Source organism: Onychomys torridus, chromosome 5 (genome assembly GCF_903995425.1).
Source record: "Onychomys torridus chromosome 5, mOncTor1.1, whole genome shotgun sequence".
NCBI classification, from domain to species: Eukaryota; Metazoa; Chordata; class Mammalia; order Rodentia; family Cricetidae; genus Onychomys; species Onychomys torridus.
The window spans coordinates 119,108,481-119,132,343 of NC_050447.1; the positions used below are offsets into that span (position 1 = coordinate 119,108,481).

General features: G+C 43.7%; 1 protein-coding gene across 8 annotated transcripts in view; it reads right to left on the reverse strand.

The window, feature by feature from the left end:
• Window positions 1–23,863, reverse strand: part of Atxn1 (ataxin 1) — a 425,225-nt gene that overhangs the window by 278,012 nt on the left and 123,350 nt on the right. The gene's annotated exons all lie outside the window — the stretch shown is intronic.

The window sequence follows — 23,863 nt, forward strand, 5'->3', positions numbered from 1 at the left end:
TGTTGTGTGGTGGGGGAGAATGTAAGAGATAGGGGTGGGGAGGAGAGCTGTGAAATGCTGTCCCCTAGACATGACATGGTCACTGCACTCATGAGCTCACTGCAGCTGTGGTGACCTGCACAAAGTCTGCAAAAGATCTAAACAATTCTTAAGAAAAAGTTGTATGTCTACATCTACCTTTATAGAGAAAAGGGGAATTCTAGAAAGGAATAGAAACGTGGTGACCTCATCCTACACTAGGAGTGGCTACGGTCTGCATTGTCTGTGACACTGCTCACACAGATATGTGTGTCATATTTACTCAAACTAAGAAGACAGCCACAAGAGTAAATACAATGTGACTATTGCTACAAAATAAAACACACACACACACACACACATATACACATATGTACACACACATACACATATACACATACACACATACATATACACACACATACACACACATACACACATACATACATATGTACACACATATACACATACACACATACATACACACATACACACACACATACATACACACATAAATACATAAATACACACATACATATACACACACATACATACATAAACACACACACACACACACACACACACACACACACACACACACACCACGCCCTGAGTAGAAAAGGATGGAAATATCAAGGATTCACAAAAGCACAAAGAACGCTGGACTGTCAACATGCAACAGGTCAAACAACACTGAAGATGGGGATTAATTCTCTTTTAGAAAGAAAAAGATTTCCAGATGGAAATAAGTTAGGAATGGCCTCGTGACATCTTTGAGAGACACCTAAAAGTTAGAAGAAGAAAGACTGGGGCAAAGGGACACCAGGAAACTTCCCACTTAAAGGCGACAGCTACGATGTTAATTTAGAATCAGAATAAAATCGCTAAAGCATGTAACAGGGGTGAACTTCTTACAGACAAGGGACACCTTACAAAGGAAAGTTAATATCTGACCTGCCAAGATGGCGTAACATGACATGTGCTAAGAAAAACAAGCCCAGCTTCAGAGAAAGGAAGGTCTTGGCTGTATGCTTGTAATTGCTGGGAAAGGAGTCAGAGAAAACTTTAGCGAGGTTCTAGACGAGGTGACGTGATGAACATGGTTAACATGCTGACAGAAGCCTCATCCTTACAGAATTCAGCCTCTGTATGGGAGCTCATGCAAGATCATTAGAAATTGTATCAGGGCATCTGGGAAGCTTTACCACACCCCAATCCCACATGAAGGATCCCAGCACAGCACAACTCACCAACAACCAGCAGTGTTATTAGAATTGACTTATAAATATAAAAAGTCTTCAAAACATAGGAAAGGTCTAATAAGGTTTATGGTTTGCAGGCTGAGAAAATCAAAACAATTTGTGTGTGTATTTCTTAGTTGAAACCACCTTATGTATTTTTTAATCACTTATAGACATTTAATAAAATAAAAGATAAACTCAAGAAATCAGGAAAAGAATGAGGAAAAAAACAGGAAATAAAGCGTACAAAATTAAAAAAAAAACCAGAAATATACATAGAAAACATTTTGAAAGGTGAGCCTTGACACATAAAAAATAAAATATGATGGTACCTAGGCTTATGATCCTTAAATTAAACTGCAAAAATGTGGTGATATTTTATTTATGCTGAAATGTGGTGATAATTTATTTGTGCTTTAATAAATAAAGCTTGCCTGGCGATCAGAGGAAAAAGCAAGCCATTTTAAGTAACAAAGAAGTCAGGCAACGGTAGCACAAGCCCTTAATATCAGCGGGACAAAAAATGCTTGTAAGACTTGCAAAGTTACTACGAGGAAAACAAAATAAATTCACACCATTATAAGGAAAAGGCATTCCTCCTAAGACACAGATATTGAAGGACTGAATACCTGATTTACAAAAGAAATATCAAACAGAGAAACATAAGGAAATTCTTAAACTTCACTCAAAACCACATCAAAAAGAGCAAATTAAAACAAGGTATAAATTTATCTACGTGTGTGCATATGTTCTGCTCCTGTGTGTACCTGTGCATGAGTGTGTGGCTATGCAAGTGTATGTGAAGGTCAGAGGTCAATGTCCAGTGTCCCCTTCAATTGCTTTTCACTTTATTTTTAATTTTTTTAACCTTTACTTATTTAAGGGGGGGTTGGGTTGCATGTGTGCCAAGGCATGTGTGCAAATGCCAGAAGGCAACTTGCAGGAGTCAGGTCCCTCTTTCTACTAGGTGGGTTCTGGAGGTCAAACTCAGATGTCAAGTTTGGCAGCAACCCTTTACCTGCTGAGCTGTAGCCAGCCCACATCTTTGTGTTTTTGAGACAGGGTCTCTCACTAGCCCCAGCCGACTCTGGAAACTGGGGTTACAGGTAACTGACTTTTTTTACATGGGTGCTGGAATCAAACCAAGTGCAGAGCAAGCACGTTACCAAGTGAGCCAGCTGCACAATAAGTTTTAACTTACCAATTGGCAATGCTTTCGTTTGCTTCTGTTTTACAGTTGTAGTCTAGAGCTCAAATATATAAACACTTTTTTTTTTCATGTAAGAACAAAAACCTTATAATGGCTCCTGTTAATGAAGTGAGATAGTTTAGTGGGCAAAAGCACTTCCCATGAAAACTTGATTTTAATTTGATCACCAGAATCTGTATTAAGAACCCCGATGTTGGGATTGGACAAATGGCTCAATGGCTAAGAGCACTTGCTGCTCTTCCAGAGGTCCCAGGTTCAGTTCCCAGGACCCATAATAGGCTGCATAGAACACCTGAAACTCTAGCTCCAGGGGATCCAGTGCCCTCTTCTGGCCTCTATGGGCACTGAACACAAGTGGTGCATATATACTCAAGCACACACACAAACACAGAAAATAAATAAACATGTCATTAAAATAAAACTCTGGATGTGATGGTGTACATCTGCAGTTTCAGTACCCTTCTGAAGAGATGAGAACTATAGGTAGAAGAGTCAGCCAGAAGCTCATGGGCCAGCTGGCCTTGAGTATGCAGCATGGAGAAGCAGCAGCAAAGACCCTGCCTCAACAAGGTGGAAGGAGAGAAGCGACTCCTGGAAGTCTTCTTCTGACTTGTACACAGACAGAGACACAGACACACAGTGAAGGATCTCACTTCTTAAGCCAACTGACCTCATTCTAGACATTTTCTCATAGGAAATAACCAGAGATGTTCAAAGCTGATACATGTTCAAGGAAGTCCACAATGGCGTTCATAACTACAGGAAACTTCTAAGAGAATTAAATGCTGAACAAATAGAGTACTTGTGTGACTTACATAAACCATGCAGTCTTTACTTATGGAAATTAGAAGTATACATATCTATATGGGACATAAACCTCTGATGGAATATAAGCACATGCTCTGAGGGCTTGAAGATGGTGAGCATTACATTCACAGCATAAGGACCAGGGATGGAGGCAGCTCTCCAAGGATACACTCAACCTTCTCAGTTTAAAATCGACTAGAGACATGGAACTCTATCCTCGGGGTCTTGTGTCTGACTTGTCCTTTGTGTTTCCTTGTTTGTTTGTTTATTCCTAGTTTTCCTAAGTGAAAAAAATATTGCTGTGACCAAGGAAGCCTTATAGAGTAGGTGGAGTAGACTCTGAAGTCAGTCTTCAAGGTTGAGTCAATTTCTTATCCTCTGTGAGCTTTGGCTTACTTCTTTAAAAAGGGCTGAGACAGTCTCTACTGCTTGAATATGTGCACAGTATTATAGATCACTTGGCACAGTGCCGGGTCAGGGGAGAGAGATAGAGATAGATAGATAGATAGATAGATAGATAGATAGATAGATAGATAGATAGATAGATAGATAGATGATAGATAGATAGATAGGTAGATAGATAGATAGATAGATAGATAGATAGATACATAGATAGAGATACAGAGAGAGAGAGAGAGAGAGAGAGAGAGAGAGACCGAGAGAATCTTTCCTGTGTGTAGATACATGTGGAGCCCAGACATCACTCTCGCATGTGGTCCCCTCAGTCACTGTCCACTTCTATACTGGGTCTCACACTGCTCTAGAATTTACCAAGTAGGCTAGACTGGCTGGCCAGTGAGCTTCAGGGCTCTTCCTCTCTCTATCTTCCAAGCACCGGGATTATAAGCACTTTCCATATCTGTCTTTTTCTCCTGAGTTCTGGAAATCAAACTCAGGTAGTCATGCTTTCATGGCAAACACTTTATCAATGGAGTTATCTTCCCAGTCCTTCCCTGGGGATTTCTAGTTTCCTCTTGGGCATTAGCTTCAAGGTACCCAATATAGAAGATGATTCTCCCTTCATGGTATGGGAAATCAATGCAGAGCTGAGGGAACAGGACACAACAGAAATTATCAACATAGAGTCCCCAGAGAGAGGCTATGACCTTACTTCCTATTTATCAAAGGCTTAATAATAAATTGAATTGATAATTCAAAAATATTAACTATAGGTAGATGTTAGAGGTGGGCAATAGTTAAACAGATAGATAGATACTATTTTGATTTTAAACTTTTAAAGTAGAATTAACTCAAGGTTTATTTCATTGCCAGATGAAAGTAGAAGTCTCCAAAGGCTGTAGGTACAAAGTATTAAACACAGTATTTTTTATTCTTCACACACACACACACACACACACACACACACACACACACACACACACACCATACCACACCATACCATACCTGCCAAGATGGAGACCTTCATGTCTTAGGATCCTAGCATCCTGAGTAGTATAAGCAGCAGAGCCAGATATGATAGCTCATACTTGTCATCCCTAAACTTGTGAGTCTGAGACTTAGAGGTCTAAGGCAGGAGGATTACCACAAGTTTAATGGAAGCCTGGAATACATAGTGACTTCAAGGCCATCCTGGGATACAGAGTGTTTTGTATGCAAATAAAGGATGTTGGAGAGGTGTTTCAGCAGTTAAGAACACTTGCTGCTCTTCTAAAGGACCCAAATTTGATTCACAGCACCCACATGGAACCTCATCACTAGTTGTAATTCTAGTTCCAAGCGATATAATGCCCTCTTCTGGCCGCCCTGGGCACTGCATTGCAGGTGGTACTCAGTCATGAAGGCAAATCATCCATGCTAATGAAATAAAATAAAATAAAGACAGGAGGAAAGTGGGGAGGAGGAGAAAAGCAGCAGATAGCACAAAGCCTTTAACAGAGACTATCTGAATACTGTTCAGTCAGGCCAGGTCCAAAGAAGCAACTGATACAGAAGCCAGGTAACTTAAGGGAGCATGGGCTACTTATAAGCAATTGGCTAACACAGGACCTAAATGGCTTTCAGCATGCAGGGAATGAAGGCTTTCCAGCTAGGTGAACAAGATCTAGAGGAAGACAAGCTGGGCAATGAAAACAGGCTCCATCAAGGGGGCTGGGACTGGGCTAAGGCTGAGTGGTATCACACCTGCCTAGCCAGTATGAGCCCCTGGGTCTCATCCTCTACACCCAAACAAGACAGACCATGAAGGCAGTTGGCACCCCACCCCCACCCCCAGTGAAGGACTCCCAGCATTTACCCAGCCCACTGACCAGCCTTGTATGCATTCCAGCAGGACCCTTCTTGGTGACTCATCTGGACCTGAGGCGCTACTATAAAGGGTAGCCACCTCAGCTTCTAACAATAGTTGTTTTATTTTTAACTTCAAAGCTGCCCCTTGTATCCCAAAACAAAAGAGAATTACAAGAGCAAATGCTTTGTGCATGTTTCTGTTTCCAGACATCCAGGAGAGGCCTACTGCCTTCCCCTCCTCCTTGGTATTTCACGGTGTCTAGCAATGTAGAAAGTGACAGATGACCAAGGGTCACAAGGCAGCACCTGGTCACAACCCAAGGTCATTAGATGCCATTAGAAGCGGCATTATGCTGCATGCACTGCAGAGATAATGCTGCCCCATGGGTCACCTGGAAATGCTTCCTACTTGAAGCCCAGCTTTCACATACCACCAGGGTTTCTGAGGCTAGACAATGCCTGGAGCCAGCCCAGCGTGAGCTACAGAGGGCTGCCATCAGCCCAGACTGAAGTGGGGGGAGGTCTTTGCTTATGCAAAAGATAAATGATCCTAAATGAGACATAATTATGTGCTATAAAGGTGAATTCAAGGAATTAAACAAATGATGATTTGATAGCATGAAAAAAAAGATACGCTGTGCCAAAAAATAAAAATAAAAAAAATAATAAAAAAGCCACATCAGAATTAGCAGCAAGTGACAGATAGCAAAATGAAGCTGTTGGACAAATGGCCTTAATGACAGGCACAATGACTTTGAATTCTAGTCCCTATCTCTCACAAGCTGAGTAAACATGGGCGAATTATTTAGCACACTGAGCCTCTGTTGTTTAAATGTGTAGAACATTAATAGTATTAGCACAAAGAGTTACAGAGCCAATTTAGTTGTGCATACACTCAGTGTATAATTATTGTGCTTTCAGGTGTAGAAAGTCTAATTCCAAACACTAGAGATAGACGCATGAAAGACTAGGCACACCCTCCCTTACAAAGACTGCTAAGCTTCTCTCAAATGAATGGAGACAAAGATACCGTACACGCAGTAAGGAAAAATGCAACCAGTAGAAAGGGCTGTAAGGATGGAAATGGGCAAAGGGTGATGTTAGAGGAAGACCAAGGTGCTGTGGCAGGAACATGCATCCATTAAGTGGGATATTCATGCAGACTTTATCTCAGGACCCAGGAAGGCATGCGCTTCAGGTGGTGGTGGTGCTGACCTGATGCTGCTGATGGTGATGCTGACTGGGGGGATGTTGATGGTGCTGGTGCTGATAATGATAGTGGAAGTGATGCTGGTGGTGATACTGACTTGGGGCATGTTGGTGGTGGTGCTCATAATGATAGTAGTAATGATGGTGCTGGTACTGGTGCTAATGCTGGTGGTACTAGTGATGGTGTTAATGGTGGTAGTGATGCTGATGGACTCATCATGGTGACCCAACAAGCAAATAGTACAAGAGAATGGGAAGAGGCGTGGCCCATATTGAATAAAGCAGTGAGTGACATGATCAGTACTGAGCCCACGAAGCACTGATTAGGACCCTAATTTTCATTTATTAAAGCTCGCAGCTCTATTTTTAGATACAGCCTTCAATCTACCATCATTCAAGAAAAGCTTCTCTCCAAATATTCTATTTCAGGAATGAATGTAATTTTTTTTAAGATAAAAATATTCTGTATGCATGAGTTCCTTTCTACCCAGCCATCTTTCTCTTGGTTTGCAGCCTGCCAGCAGAGTGCTTGTGAGATTTTAGAGACTTTCTGTGCAGGGCACTTAGAAATCACATACAAACACTGAAATGGCAGAAATAGCTGGTGCTTTTCAGTTCTATAGATACTCGTAAAACAGAGGAATATGAATTTTAATGGAAGCCTAAGTTTCCAGCCTGTTCTTACCTGTCTCAGGGTGAAAAGTGAGTTGTTTAGTTACATGTATGTATGTTCATAGCATAAAAGTTCCTTTTTTTTTATAACTTACTTCCTTGTGGCTTAATATCTGCTTCCTGAGATTTCTCTGAATTGCTAGTTACAGATTATTCATTGTTCCTATTGTATTCTATTATTTGCTTGCATATCATAATTTTTTTAATATGTTTCCTTATTGATTTTGTATGTATAAAGGTGGATACATGCATGCCACGGCACAGAAGACAAGTTGGGCTAACCAGTTTTCTCCTTTACCGCGTTCGTCGTGGGGACAGAATGCAGGTCTTGGGCTTGGTAGCAAGTGACAGAGAACCACATAATTTGTTTACTTTTGTCCACTTTGCTAAGCATTCAGGCGGTTTGGGTCTGAATTTTTAAAATCATTAAAATAAGTAATACAGTGATGAACACCTTACATGCCTTCTAGCATACAATGCACATGATTTTTCAAAGGACATTTTTCCTGGATAATACCCATTTTCCTAAATGATTGCACCAAGGAATACTTTTCCTACCAGCAAGAAGACATAAAAAGCCACTTTTCTTCTTTCTTTAATTATTGTTTTAAGTGTTTGTCTGTTTTGGATTTTTGAGACAGGGTCTCACTATATAACCTAGGCCTCCTGCCTCTGCCTTACAAATACTGGATTACAGGTGTAGACACCACTCCTGTACCATGCCCAGGGTCATTAGTATAATTTTTCAAATATATACCTGTTTATTTTCTGAGAAAGACAGATCTCAAATAATCAACTGCCAGTTGAGCCAATAGTTCAGTCAATTCCTGGTGCATACAGATAAGCACTGGGGGGCACAGGAATATTAACACACAGAGCTATCTCTTCCAAGAGAGAAATGCATAACCTATTTTCTGCCCAGGAGGCTGGAAGCAGATGTGATTAATAGCCTGGTGACCTTTGCACTATCTGTGTGGCCAGGCTATACTGGATCCTCCCTTACCATGAACCTGTTTGTCTCAGTTCATCTATAAGCCCATCTTTATGGATGATGTCACTTTTACTTTATAATGAGTTTCAATGTAGTCATGTCTTAAGATTGTTGTGTATATGGGATTGAGTTCACTATTACTAGGAAACTTTCCCCCCTCAAATTGTGCTGTGCTTAAATATGCCTAAAATAAAGTACTGGAGGTCACACGCTTGAAGTTTGAACAACACCAGCTACTGAGTCATGCTGAACTGAACTGCCTTCTTGCTTCTCCTGGATCAACATTCTGCTGGCAATAGTGTTTGCAGAGACTCTGCAAATTCAAACTTAGTTCTTGCAGATGAGTTCCCAGAGCTCACTGGCCAGCCAGGCCAGTCAAATGGTGAGTGCTGGGTTCATGATCAAGTGCAGAGAACAAGTGCAGAGGTTATCTGACATGAACCAGCGGCCTCCACATCACACGAGCCATGTACACATTCACTTATGCACCCACATGCATGTGAGCACGTATGTATATAACACGTGCACAAATGCATCCCTTAGTCACTCCAGGCTAGGGAAAATTAATTAGTTGATTTTCTAGCATATGAGAATGAGTTGCAAGCAGACAACATCAACACATCACGAGGAGAAGAAATAATCACACACCGTTGGCTGTAGGAGGAAGATGAAGCCGTTTCAATAAAAGAACCGTGTGGACAAAGTCCTGTGGGGCTCTCTGAATTGATCGGAACAATGTAAGCAAGCAAGCATAGTCTAAGCATTCCCCAACCTTCCGCTCTTACTCATTTCATAGCATTTTTCTGACTGGACTTGCCAGATACTAATCATGTGTACAGGGGATGGGGAGACAGCTCCACGGGTGAGAGGGCTTGCTGAGCAAAAAACACTCCAGCATCCACATAAGAAGTCAGATACGACCCATCGCATATTTGTAATCTTGGAACCCTAACACTTGAGGGGGTCACTGCGGCTTGCTGGCCACCAGCAGAGGTCCAGGTTCAATGTCTCCAGGAAATAAGGTTCATAGTGAAAGAACAGGACACCTGGTATCCTTCTCTGGCTTCTGTGAACCCACAAAAACACCCGAGCTTATACCACATACATACCCCATAAATCACAACACATACAACACACACATACACACCATACAAACACACACACCATTTACACTAAACCAAAGCATCATATACATACACCATATACACATCACATATATATATATATATATATATATATACAACATGTACCCCCCACATACACACACGAGAGAGAGAGAGAGAGAGAGAGAGAGAGAGAGAGAGAGAGAGAAACCACATGCACCAAACACAAATTTTTTAATGTTTAAATTTTAAAAAAAAGTATGTTTTTGGAGACTAGAGAAAAAAATTAAATTCACTAAAAAACATTTTACTTTTAGTGATTTGAAAGTTATCTCTTAATAAAGCAATTACTAAAAATACAGCAGCTAAGAAAAATAAGCCAGTCTGAAATGATGAAACTGTTTGATTCACATTACCTTATTTATAGTTATTTAATGTGTGTGTGTCCATACATGGACGTGTAGGTCAGAGGACAGTCTGCAGGAATGGGTTCTCTCCTTCCACCATGTGGATTCCAGTCATCACCCTAAGATCAAACACCTTTGCCTTCCTTCAGCCCTGTCTCAGGCCACTTGATTCGCTCTATATAAGGGGTTAATATCGTCGAGGCAGAAAGTTGAGCAGTACTAGCCAGGAACTGGGCAGAGTATAGAATACATAATTGTTATCTAAAACGTAGTTTGATTTTGCAGAATAAAAATAGTTCTTGTCAGGCTGGAGAGATGACTCAGTGGTTAAGAGCACAGACTGTTCTTCCAAAGGTCCTGAGTTCAATTCCCAGCAACCACATGGTGGCTCACAACCACCTGTAATAAGATCTGGTGCCCTCTTCTGGCCTGCAGGGACACGTGCAGGCAGAATACTGTATACATAATAAATAAATCTTTTAAAAGAAATAGTTCTTGTCTTACTTTCTTTTCCCGTGGCTTTGATACAACACCCTGACATAAGCAACTTAAGGGAGAGAGGGTTTGTCTGGTTCACAACTCAAGGTACAGTCCACCGTGGCTAGGGATCCCTGGCAGCTGGAGCATGAAGGAGCTGGTCACATCAGATCCATAGTCAGGAAGCAGAGGGCAATGAAAGACTGTACTCAACTCACTGTCTCCTTTGTATATATCCATGTTTCCAGCCCAGGGAATGATGCCACCCACAGTGGAAGGGTTTTCCACTTTATTGATTAACCTTATGGAGGGAGTGCCCCACAGGCATACATGAGGCCCATCTCCCACGGTAAGTCTAGATCTCATCAAGTTGAGATATAGGATCAGCCTTTGTGGTTCTGGAGATGGTGGTGGTGGCTGCACAGAAGTCTGGATGCCTTTACACCTCTGAGCAGTTTAAAGACAGACACAATGGTAAACTCCATGGTATCTATACACCATCCAAAATCGAAGTCACGGTTTGTGTGTGTAAGAAGTCACTCTCAGGCAGGGACCTTCCTTCACATCCTGTAGAATTTTGCACCACAGCTTCAGCGAGGCAGAGTTTTTATTTTTATAATAATACTGACACACTTTATTTTTATAACAATACAAACGCTTTAACAGACTATGCAGTGGGTGAGACTACAAAAGTCAGGAAAGCAGAAAGTTACTGCTCACATGGTGACCTTGACAAGAAGACTTTAGGAAAACAGGAGCTTAAATTTAACATAATCTGCCACAAATTCAGAACATGTTACTACAGTATACCCTAGGGGACTGAGGCACATTCACCATTTAACTTTAAGTCCTGGATTTTTTGACTCCTGTGTATTTAAATTCCCATCACACTGGGACTGCCAACTCCACTTCTGCTGCTGATCACAGAGCTCATCTCTTATCATCTGGCAAAATCTCTCCCATGAAATACTTGCTTTCTGAACAGCCCGAGGTGCCGGGGACACTTTTAAAAACGTTAAACAATAAAAACTGTCAACGATGACTGGAAATGGAAAAGCAGCCAAGCCTCTTTGATGCTGTCTTTTATGCCTGGAACAACCTTCCCACACCCACTCCTACATCTAGCACGCTAGCTCCATCTCTCCTTTCACAGTTCACCTTAAGTCACTTCTCAATGACTCTATCAGGAAGGCAGTGTTGGAACAGCCAGAGGGAAACAGAGTACTCCCCACCTCAGACTGGGAGCAAGGCTTGGGGGCTCATTTAAACTGGGGCCCCAATTATTACATCCACTCCACAGTGTTTCCATCCTGCTCAATAAGCTAGTCATGCTCTCAAGGCATATCTGTGTATTAACCTGTATCTGCTGTGCCATCTTCATGCAGAATCCTCAGTGGCTCCTCTGAATGGGCTAGGGGCTTAGGGACCTCACTGAGTCAGCCAGGCCAAGTGTGATTCACAGTGTTCCTGCTGAGAAACCTCTTCTTGGAGAGGCAAGGGGTTTGTCAGAGAGAACACTCAGCAATCCTTGCTGCCAGCACACGTAATTCAGCAAATATTTACCAAAGACCTACTAAATGCCAGGCAGGCATAATGCCAGACATTGGGGACAAAAATATGCCTAAGACATGGACCCAAGGAAGAAACAGTTGGGGCTGCCTATAGCAACCACATTCTCCAGGAGTCATCAGAACGCTACTAGGGGGTAAAAATAGCAGCTTTCCCCTCAAAAAGAAAAAAAAAAAAAAAAACTTGCAGAGTACACACACGTCAGCCAACTCCGGAGAAGGATTACACACTGGAAGGGCAGATTTGCAACAAGCCTGGTGTCCTCTGTGGAGACGTTTCTCTTCAGTTATCACACACTCCAGCCACATAAACGTCCCAGTATCCCCAAAGAAACAAAGATCATTTCGAACTGATGCACGGGAACCTCGGAGTTCCACGTGAACATGTGCGTGTAAGGCTCGTGGACCTAGCACCACACACCTGGAGCTCACCCATACACAAATCTTTCAAGAGGCAACTCTCATTGTAGCAGTTACTTCAGGGCCTAGCACAATGTTCGACAGAGAACAAGCAGTTAAAAACAGTTTTTTGTCACTAGGATCATGATTTAGCCACCAGTGTATGAGAGCAAAATTAACAGATGAAGCGTCTCTTGCAGCTCATCCTGAAGACTGAAGAACCAATTGCCTACACAATGAACCAATATTTGTAGCGACTGTTATGAGTCACATTCTGAGAACACAAAATCCTAATTCCCAGTCCCTTGGAATGTGACCATGCAGACCCACTTTGGGATCTGGGAAAGACAGGCTCCAGCCCCTTGTTCCACCAAGACTAGAACCATAGGTGTTCAAATATTTTCAGTAAAATGGCATAGGATTTGCGTAGAACCTAAACACACCCTCCCATGTACTTTAAACCACCTCTCAATGATGTACAATACCTAAGACAATGTAAACACTGCGTAAATTCCTGTTGTGTTGTATTGCTGAAGGAATAATTGTATGAATGTAGCTTGCAATGTTTATCACAGATGCATTTATGTAAAGTGTATGTAGTCACATGTGTGTGTGTGCATGAGTATGGTGGCCTAATGCGGAAGTCGGCTTATCTTCCTCCATTACTCTTCACCATATATACTGAGGTAGCATCTCTTGCCGAGCCCAAGATTCACCACTTTGGCTCTTCTGGCTAGCCACTTGGGAATTATTCACTGGGAGTAGAGACAGGCCATAAGGACCCATCTGGTTTTGACATGGGTTCTGAGGATCTCAACTGGAGTCATCCTGCTTCTGTGACAGGTGATTTACCAACCAAGACTTCTCCCCAACCCACAGACACATTTTCAACTGAATATTTTTAACCTCTAGGCTGGAGAGACGGCTCAATAGTTAAGAGCACTCCCTGCTCTCTCAGAAGACTCATGTTCAATTCCCAGCACCTACAGGCAGCTTATAACTGTCTGTACCTCCATTTGAGTGTGGTGGGATCTGGTACCTCTTTTGACTTCCGTGAATTCCTGCACACACATGGAATATGTACAAAGACTCAGACACAAACATATACACATGTAAAATAGATACTATTTTTAAAAAATGGTTTAAAAATATTTTCAGACCTCACTTGGTTGAATCAGCATATGCAGAACTAAAAGATACAGAATGGCAATCACATCTTACAAGACCTTTGAGGAGGGGGTAAAGGTAAACTGAGGTCATGTGGGTGGTCCCTGACTCAGTATGACTGGTGTCCCTGTATGACCAGATGAGGGCGAAAACACTGGAGAAGAGAGCACCAGGACCCAAGAAGAATTCAGTCCACAAGTCAGAAAGAAATATCCCAGAAGAACCTGGTTCTGCTGACCTTTGACCTCAGACACCTCACCTAGACAATCACTGGGAACAAATGCCTCTCTTTGCAGCCATCCTCTGGGGCATCTTGTTACAGCAGCCCTAGGAAACTGACACAGATGGCAAGCCCTTGTTGAGGACTGAGGTCTGGCCCAGAACAGACTCATTTGAGAAACTCAGAGCGAACCATCAGAGAGTGGGTAGAGGAAGAGAGGAAGATCTTCCCACTTCTGCTTCACATGTGACATCTTGGTCAAACCTGTTCTTAATTTCTCTGTACCTGTTTTCAGCTTTAAATGCAGACATTTGGATGATAAGGAATCCCGGGGCCAGATGACCTGCAGCTTTATATCGTTCTACATAATGATCTCATGCTTCCTTGTTGAATGGTGTAGGAAGCAGCTGCTTTTCTCTGGCTACCATGAGTCATCACAGGAGGTTCCCCAGACTTCCAATGAATACCCTCTGACATCCTACCAAAGACAGGATCTTCTCTTGGCATCTACCACGTGGGCACAGGCCCCACCACTCAGCTCCACTAGACAGACTGTGGCAGTGCTGAGGGACCACACCTTGAGGGCAGCAATCTGAAGCCGGGTAAAGAACAAGCATGAACATCCTGGCAATGGTTCCGTGTGTCGTGTGATGTCAGCATCTTCCAGCCACAAAAGGGCTACTCCAGAGTCCAGCAAAGAGAAATGACCACCACCGCACCTCACACACCTGCAGGAGTTTTCCTTCCAGAGATATCCGCACTAATGATTACAAAACCTTCCACATCAGCCCACGTGAAGACGGAGCAAGAACACACTCTTCATCCATCCTCTGTGAAGATGCACAGGCCTCATTAGTCTGGAAATTGTCTGTCTATGTGAACAGAAGTATGCATGATCATACAGCTGAGCTTGCTGTAGTTTGGACCTAGAATATTGCCCCAAACTCTCCTGTATTGACTTGGTCATTAGCATAGCACTCTGGGGAAGTTACCTAACAATATAGAGATGCAGCCTGCTAGGCGTTCCTTGGTCAATTTGGGTCATTGCCCTGGAAGGAGATTGTGTGATTGCAGCCTCCTCTTCTTCCTCCTTGTCTTTACTAGCCATGAGATGAGCAGATTTGCTGCACCAAAGATCCCTGCTATGATATGCTATGACAGGCCAAAAACAATGGCAACAACAATAATAGACCAAAACCTCTGAAACGGTGAGCCAATCTTTTTTCTTTAGAAGTTGATTCTCACATGCATTTTTTCCAGTGATGAAAACTGATTAACACATGATCCCAACACCAGAGGTACTAGACATTTTTAGTTTTGATTGGTGGGGTTGTTTGCTTGCTTTGTGTTTGTTATCCATAACCTGAGGTTCAGCTACTCCCTTCTCTAAAATCCATGGGCTGTCACTAGGCCCTTATCAATGTTCCTCAAAAGCTGGCTCTAGTGGGATTCATTGAACAGCAGCAGAAAAGTGCATATTCATCACTAAAACCATATTTTAAAGACAGAACAATAATAAGATTGTCTTTGTTTAATTTATACACTATTTTAGCTGGCCCTGGTGGCACAGACCTATGGGTCTATGGGAGTGCTCGGAAGGAAGAGATTACATTGTAATCTCAAAAATAAAAGAAACAATTTAAAAAAGTTACAATGAGAAAGGTTCCCAAGAGTTTTTGTTCTCTCTCTCTCTTCCCACCACTTCTCCCATGTGTGTGTGTGTGTGTGTGTGTGTGTGTGTGTGTGTGTGTGTATCATACTTCCTCTTCCCAATTTGTCCCCTAGACTCCATATGGACTGAGTGACAGAATGGCAGGGTGTGTATTGTATGTTCACTCTTTCTCTCCTTTTCTCTACCTCTGTGTGTGTGTGTGTGTGTGTGTGTGTGTGTGTGTGTGTGTATCACTGCCATCCTTTGTGTGTTTGTGTGTGTGTATCACTGCCATCTTGGCTGTGTGTGTGTGTGTGTGTGTGTGTGTGTGTGTGTGTGTGTGTGTGTGTGTGTGATTCTATCTTCAAGGTCATATCTGCCCAGACAGGATCACAGAGCTAGAACGGCTTGTAGCAAACACCTCCAGGAGAGCATCACTCACCCGCTGGCATTCTCCCATCCTCATGCTGAAAGTCCTCAGGCCCCTCTTCATGTGCTGACTCTCTTGCCAGACTTCCCAGACAAGCAGGGAACACCCACTTGTACTCCACCGAGAGGTTGATATAAACCATATTGTTGCTATGCTTGCACCAGTAGTCCATTCACCAGTGACCTCCAACAACACAGTCACATTCCCTTAGGAAATCCAAGGGCCCAAGTGAGTGGATGAGCATAGAGTGCACATATATGCACAGCTACATGCTAACATACTCAGTGGGTTGATTCTCAATGGCACTGTTTGTGGCAAAGCTAAGAGACAGGATCCCTTCTGTGCAAAAGATGCCAGCAGAGCATATTGGCTTAGAGAACTCAGTTCTGCAAGGTCCTCACAGAATAGGTCCACGCAGAATAGGTCCACGCAGAATAGGTCCATGCAGAACAGGTACTGTCCACTCAGCTGTGACTCCACACGCGAGAAAAATAAGCCATGTCTTCCCTCGCCAACCTTGACATAAAAATGAAGCGTTCTTTAAAAATGAAGTTCTTAGGCTATAAATGAACAAGTTAAGAAGCCACAGAATCATAAACACTTGAATATGAAGTAAGGAGATAATGATACTTGTCAGCAGTTATTAAGAAATGGCAATAAAAGGGGCCTGTTCATGGAGAGAATGATTCTAATACAAAATGGTCAGATTGATACTTCGAAGGCTGGCTATTAATAGAAAGAATCTTAGAGAGGTTTCATTATGTAAATGGCTCATACGTCTGCCAGAAATGTACCCATAATCATTTGCATTTCTGCTGTAGCAGAAATTTCAAGGTATCTCACATTGGACTGTGAGGCTGCACCATGACCTTTATCACACAATGAGAAGGCTTACCTCTGTTCTTAGTTGATCATAAAAAGAAGTCATTACCTGCTTGCGTGTGCCAGACACAGTGCTGGCTATTTTCAACACAGCAGTCTATTGCAGCAGGGTTATTCTCCACATTGTACCATTTGAGATCTCAGAGGAGGAAATCAACCTGCCCAGGACCTTACACAGCACAGGTAGCAGAGGCTGGATTTGAATTCATGTCTGATTGACATCAAAGCCATACATCTCCTCACGGTGGCATTAACCTAGTGGCCAAGTGCCCTGAACACAATGCCTTAGATAGTCATTAGTGACTGTCTTATAAGTAGGAATGGGTTTAGAAAAATGGGAACTTTGAGTCATCCATGGCCACAAATTTAACATCAAATGATATCCACTTGGATATTAAGTGCCAAACTCTGATCAACGCTTAATCTGTTGCAAGGAACTGACGTCACACCGACGTCACAAGTCTAAACCCTCTCACCATGGAGTCTGAGTGGCCCAATCCATTGGATGTCTCAGGCACAAGTAAGTTCTCTCTCTCTCTGTGTGTGTGTGTGTGTGTGTGTGTGTGTGTGTGTGTTGCACGAGAGTGTGACAGTGTAGGCAGAGGTCAGAGTACAACTCAAGCGTCATTCCCCAGGCTTCCTCTTCTGGCTTCCTCCCCAGCCTGGAGTGCTCTGTGTAGGCTAATTTGGGTACCCAGCCACAAGCCTCCCAAATCCACCTGTCTCCACCCCCACCAGCACTGGAGTTACAAGCACATGGCCCCACATGAGTTTTTTTACACGTGTTCTGAGGATTGAACTCAGGTCCTCACACACGAATAGCAAGCACTGTACCGAGCTGTCTCCTAGCCCCGACTCACAAGTCTCCAGGACACTTGCCTCACCACTTCTCTTTCAGGGCTCCAATTTTGTTACCCACATTTCTCCAGGACTCCCCTTTCTTTAGTTTTTAATGGTTGAAGTCAAAATCCCCAAATCCCAAGGTGATTTCAAACCTCTCACCCAGCCACAGAGCATCCCTAGAATGGCTAGCCAATAACTGTTCTGTTTCAGGTTCCCTACATTATATGCTCCACTCCATTACATCCTTGAGGTCAATGTCCAGGTAAACTACCAGTCAAGCATCTGAAGGACCATAAGAAGCCAAGAGTGGCTCCTGGTTCCAGGCCCATGCTTGAAAATGAACGTGGGCTTCACTGTATCTGCCCCATAGCTAATGAATGCTCCCAGTGAGTCTCTTCCTTTGGTCACCCACTCTTTTTTATCAATGAAGAATGAGTTATGCACACCACCTGTGCTCCCATTCATTGTTCTTTTCCCACAGAAGTGCCTACCCCTGGCACCACATGCCCCTGGTGTCCCATGTGCTAAGGGATACCTCAGTTTGGGAGGGACTGAAGCAGTGTGCTCCTCCTAAGGGCTGTCCCCACAGTGATTCACTGGTAGATGGCACTCCACAACAGTTATAAGGACCACTTCTAATAATTGTGTGCACACGTCTAGCAAGTCTGTAATGATACTGTGTCCTAAGACTTAAAGAAATAAGGAAAAGACACATTGCTCGCCAATGTTTTATTTGAATATTTATGGACCAGCTTTTTTTCCCAGGGACCAAGAACCTATCTTATCTTTCAGGGAACCATGTAGGCCAGCACAGTGGTACTAGATCATGGGGACCCTTAGAATGGGGGTGTCATGTTTGCAGAGGCAGAAAGAAGAGGCTGACTCAGTATTTCTGCTATTATGCTCCCAAAGGTGGCGGCGGGGGGAGGGGGGGACTTTAATAGAGAAAATAACAAAACGTCTTAGTTTGGGTTTTTACTGCTGTGAAAAGACACCATGACCACAGCAACTCTTACAAAGAAACCATTAAATTGAGGTGGTGGCTGGCTTACAGTTTCAGAGGTTCAGTCCATTATCATCATGATGGGGAGCATGGCAGCATGCAGGCAGATGTGGAGCTGGCTACATCTTGACCAGAAGGCAGCAGCAAGTCAACAGACTGTCACACTGAGTGGAACTTGAAAAGAAAACCTCAAAGCCCACCTCCTCAATGACACACTTCCTCCAATAAGGCCACACCTCCTAAGAGTGGCACTCCCTTTGGGGGCCATTTTCTTTCAAACCAACACACAGAACACAAGACTTGCTATGTTAGCATGTTACGGCTAGAATTTCACACATAGCAACCTCTATGGAAACTTCTGAGAATGAGGAACTGTTTGCCAATGTTTTATAGAAAAGCACATTTTAAACGTGGAAAATAGATGGTAAACACTCATTTTTGGAATTTTTCACTATCTTCTTTCTTTTTTCTTTTCTTTCTTCTTCTTCTCTTTTTAAATAACAGTAATTCAGGAGGCTGATATAGGAGGAGCCCAAGCTCAGGATGTGCCTGGGCTACAGAGTGAGCTGAAGGCTATCCTGGGCAACTTAGCAAGGCCCTGTTTCAAAAAGTAAACCGAGGGCTGGAGGTGTAACCACTAGAGAGTTCTATTACACACAGAAAGACCTGGGTTCAATTTTAGTAGGGAACAGCCTGCAGAGAAAAGAGCTCCTCATATTTCCAAAGAGAAATTAAGATGTTCATTCTGTAAGGTTCTCATTTGACAGATTGAAGCTCCAAGATGCTGCCGTATTCCAAACAGAGAGCACTAGATATAAAATAATTAGGGCTGGAGAAATAACTCAGCAATTAAGAGCCCTGGGGGCTTCTGCAGAGGGCTCACGGCTGATTCCCAGTCACCCACATAGCTGTTTACAGTTGTCTGTACCTCCATTCCCGGGGCATCTGCTGCCCTCTTCTGGCTTCCTCTGGCACTGCACACATATGGTGCATAGTCATACATTCATGCAAAAAGCCATACACATAAAATAAAATGAAAATAAAAAATAAAATTTAGAGCCAAGCATGGTGGCATACAACTATAATTCAGCACTTCTGTAGCTGAGGCAGGAGGATTGCTGGGAAGTTCTATGCTAGCGTGAGCTACATAGCAAGTCACAGGACAGCCAGTGCAGCCTGGAGAAATCTGTCTGGTGTTTTGTTTCTTTTCCTGTTTTGGAAGGCAAAGTCCTTGAAACAAAATCCTACTACCTATATTATTCTCCCTTGTAATATTTTGCATCGCACACCCACTCACCTGGGAGGGGTCTTGCCCGTTTGTGTCTACTTTTGGTCCAAGCTGAAGTCTCTTATATGGTTGTCTATTGTCTGCCATTATTGCACACGTGTGTCTGCCCACATGCACCATCACCCCTCCCCCTCCCAGAGGCACTTTCCTTGTGTGTCATGTGCTGCCACTGCAAGGCAGAGTATATGAGAAAGTGCATTTCCCAGGCTGTCCAGGAGGGCTGGCACCACACAAGTCCTCAGCTCTTCCCACTGAGGACAGATCAAGTATTAGGGCTATAACAGGAACCCCAGGCAGGCAGGTGACAGCTCAGAGGAAGGTGTGAAGCTCCTGTCACTTAGGGAAGGTAACAGGAAGAGAAATGGGCCTCAGGGCAGGCCACTGGCAAGACACTTTATTTACTTTGCAGACTAAGGCATTAAAATGCGTCTTCACTTTCTGGTGAGATTTTTCTAAGGTTCCAACTTGCTACTAATTACAGCAGTGCCTACACTGGAGCTAAGGAATAATTTGTCACTCTTCCGTTTCTACCACCTGGATGTCACCAGAGGCAGGGACATTCCTCAGCCTAATGGAACTAACCTGCAGGTGGGGTGGCGGGGAGGTGACTGATGGGGGAGGAGGAGGGAGGAGGTGACTGGTATGCAGGGGGGAGGTGGGAGGTGGAGGTGGGGGAGGTGACTGATGGGGGAAGGGAGGGGAGGGAGGTGACTCATATGCAGGGGTGGGTGGGGAGGGGCGGTTGGGGAAGGTGATTGACCTGGCTGGGAGGGGAGTGACTCTCAGCAGTTAGTACTCACAGCCTAAACACAGCTCCTGCTCCAAAGGCCCTTTTGACATCTACATGCAACTAACTTTCTTTTCTTTTTCCTTTGTGATATTTGTGAGGGATGGTCTAATGTGGTCCAGGCTGGTCTTGATCTCCTCGCTTCCACCTCCAGCTGACTGGGATTTACAGGTATGTGAACTATGCCCAGTTTACACACTTCTGGGACTAGAACCCAAGATCTCATGCATGCTAGACAAGGACTCTTAATTGAGCTACAGCCTGCTCTGGTTCTTTCTTTTTACAAAAATCACTTTTTCACTTAATCCCATCTAAACCTACCCCATGTAGTTCTAGATTGGAGATCATCAGTAGACAGGTCTCTCAGTTAACACCAGTTTGGATTTCCCTGAGGTATAAAACTCAATCCTCATAGGCCTCAGGTGTAAGCTTAAGCAAATGACTTCTCTTTTCCAGGCCTCAATTTTCCTCATCTGTAATGGGGGTGGGGTGATGAGCTGTTATGAGATTAGACATCTGAGATGTATGTGGGAGACACACATCTTAAGTGCACATTATGTACTCAGCACAGTACACAGATACACCATAAGCACACAGAAAATGCCCATATCAAGAGCTCAGCACAGTTCTTGGATATGTAGTTAGCACTCAAAAAATGCCTAGCGCTTTTCTAACCACTGGTATTAACACCACTGCTCTGTCACTTGAGTTTAGATTCCATTGGTTGCCATCACTCATCATTAAACTGTAGGGACATGGGGATATTCGAATACACTGCCCAGAAAAGGAGGTCAGTGAGAAGTAAGGAGCCACCTGGCTAAGGCTCAGAGAGTTCACCCTCAGCCCCCGTAGCTGATGACAGCCCACATTCAGATGTGCAGAGCTCCGGGAAAAACAAAGAGAACGTGGCTGATTCTTTATGCAGGACCTTGACAAGATAGATGACTATGCCTGAATTCACTAGAGAAGTCAGCTCAACAGGGCTGGCCTCAGAGTGACAGAGACAATCCGGGGCCCCTGGGCTTCCAGAAACATCTGAAAGACACGAGCAGGTATGGAGTGAGTGGGAAACAGGAAAACCAGTTAAACACAGAGTACAGATTCAAAGGTTCTGGAGAAGGAGTGATGGATGGAAAATATGGCTCCTAGGGAAGTGTTTCCAAGATGCAAGCCAGTTCACCAGACTGGCCCTCTCCTAAAAGTCACTGTATCATAGAGAGAAAGCACACTGAGGCAGAGCTTGCCTGGGTTTTTAAAGAATAAACAAACAAAAACAAAAAACTTGTGTGTATCTAGGGGGGTGTGAGCATGTTTGTGTGCATATGTGTGCACATATATGTAGAGCCTTCTACCTTATGGGGGTGGGTGGGGGTGTCTCTCATTGGAAGCCAGAACTCATCAACTCAGCTGGGCTGGGTGGCCAGCCATCAAGCCCTAGAGATGCACCTGGATCCATCACTCTGGCACTTGAGTTGGTGGGCATGTGTCACCACTCCTAGATTGTTTAAGAGGGTGTTAGGAATCGAACTCATGTCTTCATGCTTGTATGGCAAGCACTTTGCCATCTCATCCATCTCGCCGGCCCCACCTTGGGTTCTAGGCCACCCACACCATCACCACAGTCCCATTTTCCACTGCATTTTATACCCTGCTTTCATCCCCATGTGAGCCTGCTGTCACCTCTACCCGCGACACACAGAATCTCCTTTCTTGAAGGGACCTTCCAGGCATGGCCTGGGGACTACAGCCTTCTGAGGGAGAAAACAGATTCCAGGGAGATGAGTAGCCTTCCCAAACTCACAATATTAGAAGCAGAGCAGGAACTGAAACCCACACTGTTAACCAGCTCCTTCCTCCCAAGCAATCAGGCTTCCCACTCTCCATCAACTTTCCCTGCTTGCTTCTCTCATTTCCCAACCCTGTGTGGCTGCTAAGTCATGGAGATGTGTTCCATTGCCAAGCAGGCCACTGGGGCAGACTTAACTTGGGGTGAACAAAGCATGTGAGCAATTCTCTTGGCAGTCGCCCTGCTCCCCATCTCGCATGGGGAGGGACCTGCTGCCCACACATACTGTCAGTACCCCTCACAACAACAACACCACCTAGGCATGGCATATCCATCATGAGAAAAAGATTCAGGCTTCTGGGCCGAGGCTTATAAAGTTCGGAAAGGGGTTGAAGAGTCTTAGGTGGAGGAGGTCTTATGAAGCAACAAAATTATCATAAAATCCCTATAATTATCTAACATGACATTTAATTGGCTGAAAAATGGTACCATCAATTAATTTAAAGCCTTTTTATAGACAAATACTTGATTCCCCCCACCGGAGCTGAGGACTGAACCCAGGGCCTTGTGCTTGCTACACAAGCGCTCTACCACTGAGCTAAATCCCCAACCCCTTGATTCTATCTTTTTAAAAACAGGTTTATGTTTTCAGAGTCTTTTTCTCTCTTAGGGTTGTTCCTGCAGGAAATGTCACTTCTTGGTTATTGGGTACATAAAACAAACAAACAAACAAACAAACAAACAAACAAAAACAACCCTAGCCAGGCTGCGGTGGCGCACAACTTTAATCCCAGCACCTGGGAGGCAGAGCCAGGCAGATCTCTGTGAGTTCGAGGCCAGCCTGGTCTACAGAGCGAGATCCAGGACAGGCACCAAAACTGCACAGAGAAACCCTGCCTCAAAAAACAAAGCAAAACAAAACAGAAAACTGAATTAAATTATCTTTTCTACCAAACAACAGACTGAGATCATGAAAGGAACTCCTTGGGGTCTGGGAGTGAGAAATTAGGAGAAAGAAAACAAGTGCACACTAGAAACCAACAACCCTCCCTCAAACCAGTCACTTGTGACAAGTTGTTTTCCAGCAGAAAAACTACATTCAAGTTACCTTGCTGAGTGAAAGAAAAAAAAAAAAACACTGTCTCACACAACAGCTCAATTCATTTGTCTTGAGGTCAAGCGGGACAAGATAAGGAGCTAGCCCATTCAGTTTTGCTCAAACCCTAGCAAGCCTGTTCTCCTGTACCCAACTGGAATAGGGAGGAAAGTGTCAGATGGGGGGATTCCCTGGAAAATGTGAGTCATAATTATGACTCACCAGGTTGGAAAATTCAGAACACAATCACCATGAGTTAAACACAAACTTGTTATTTGCTAAGTACCTAAGATCTATGTTTCCTTGTAAACACCTGGTGGAGGGAGGCTCCACACAGCTCTTTCATTTTCTTATTTTGCAG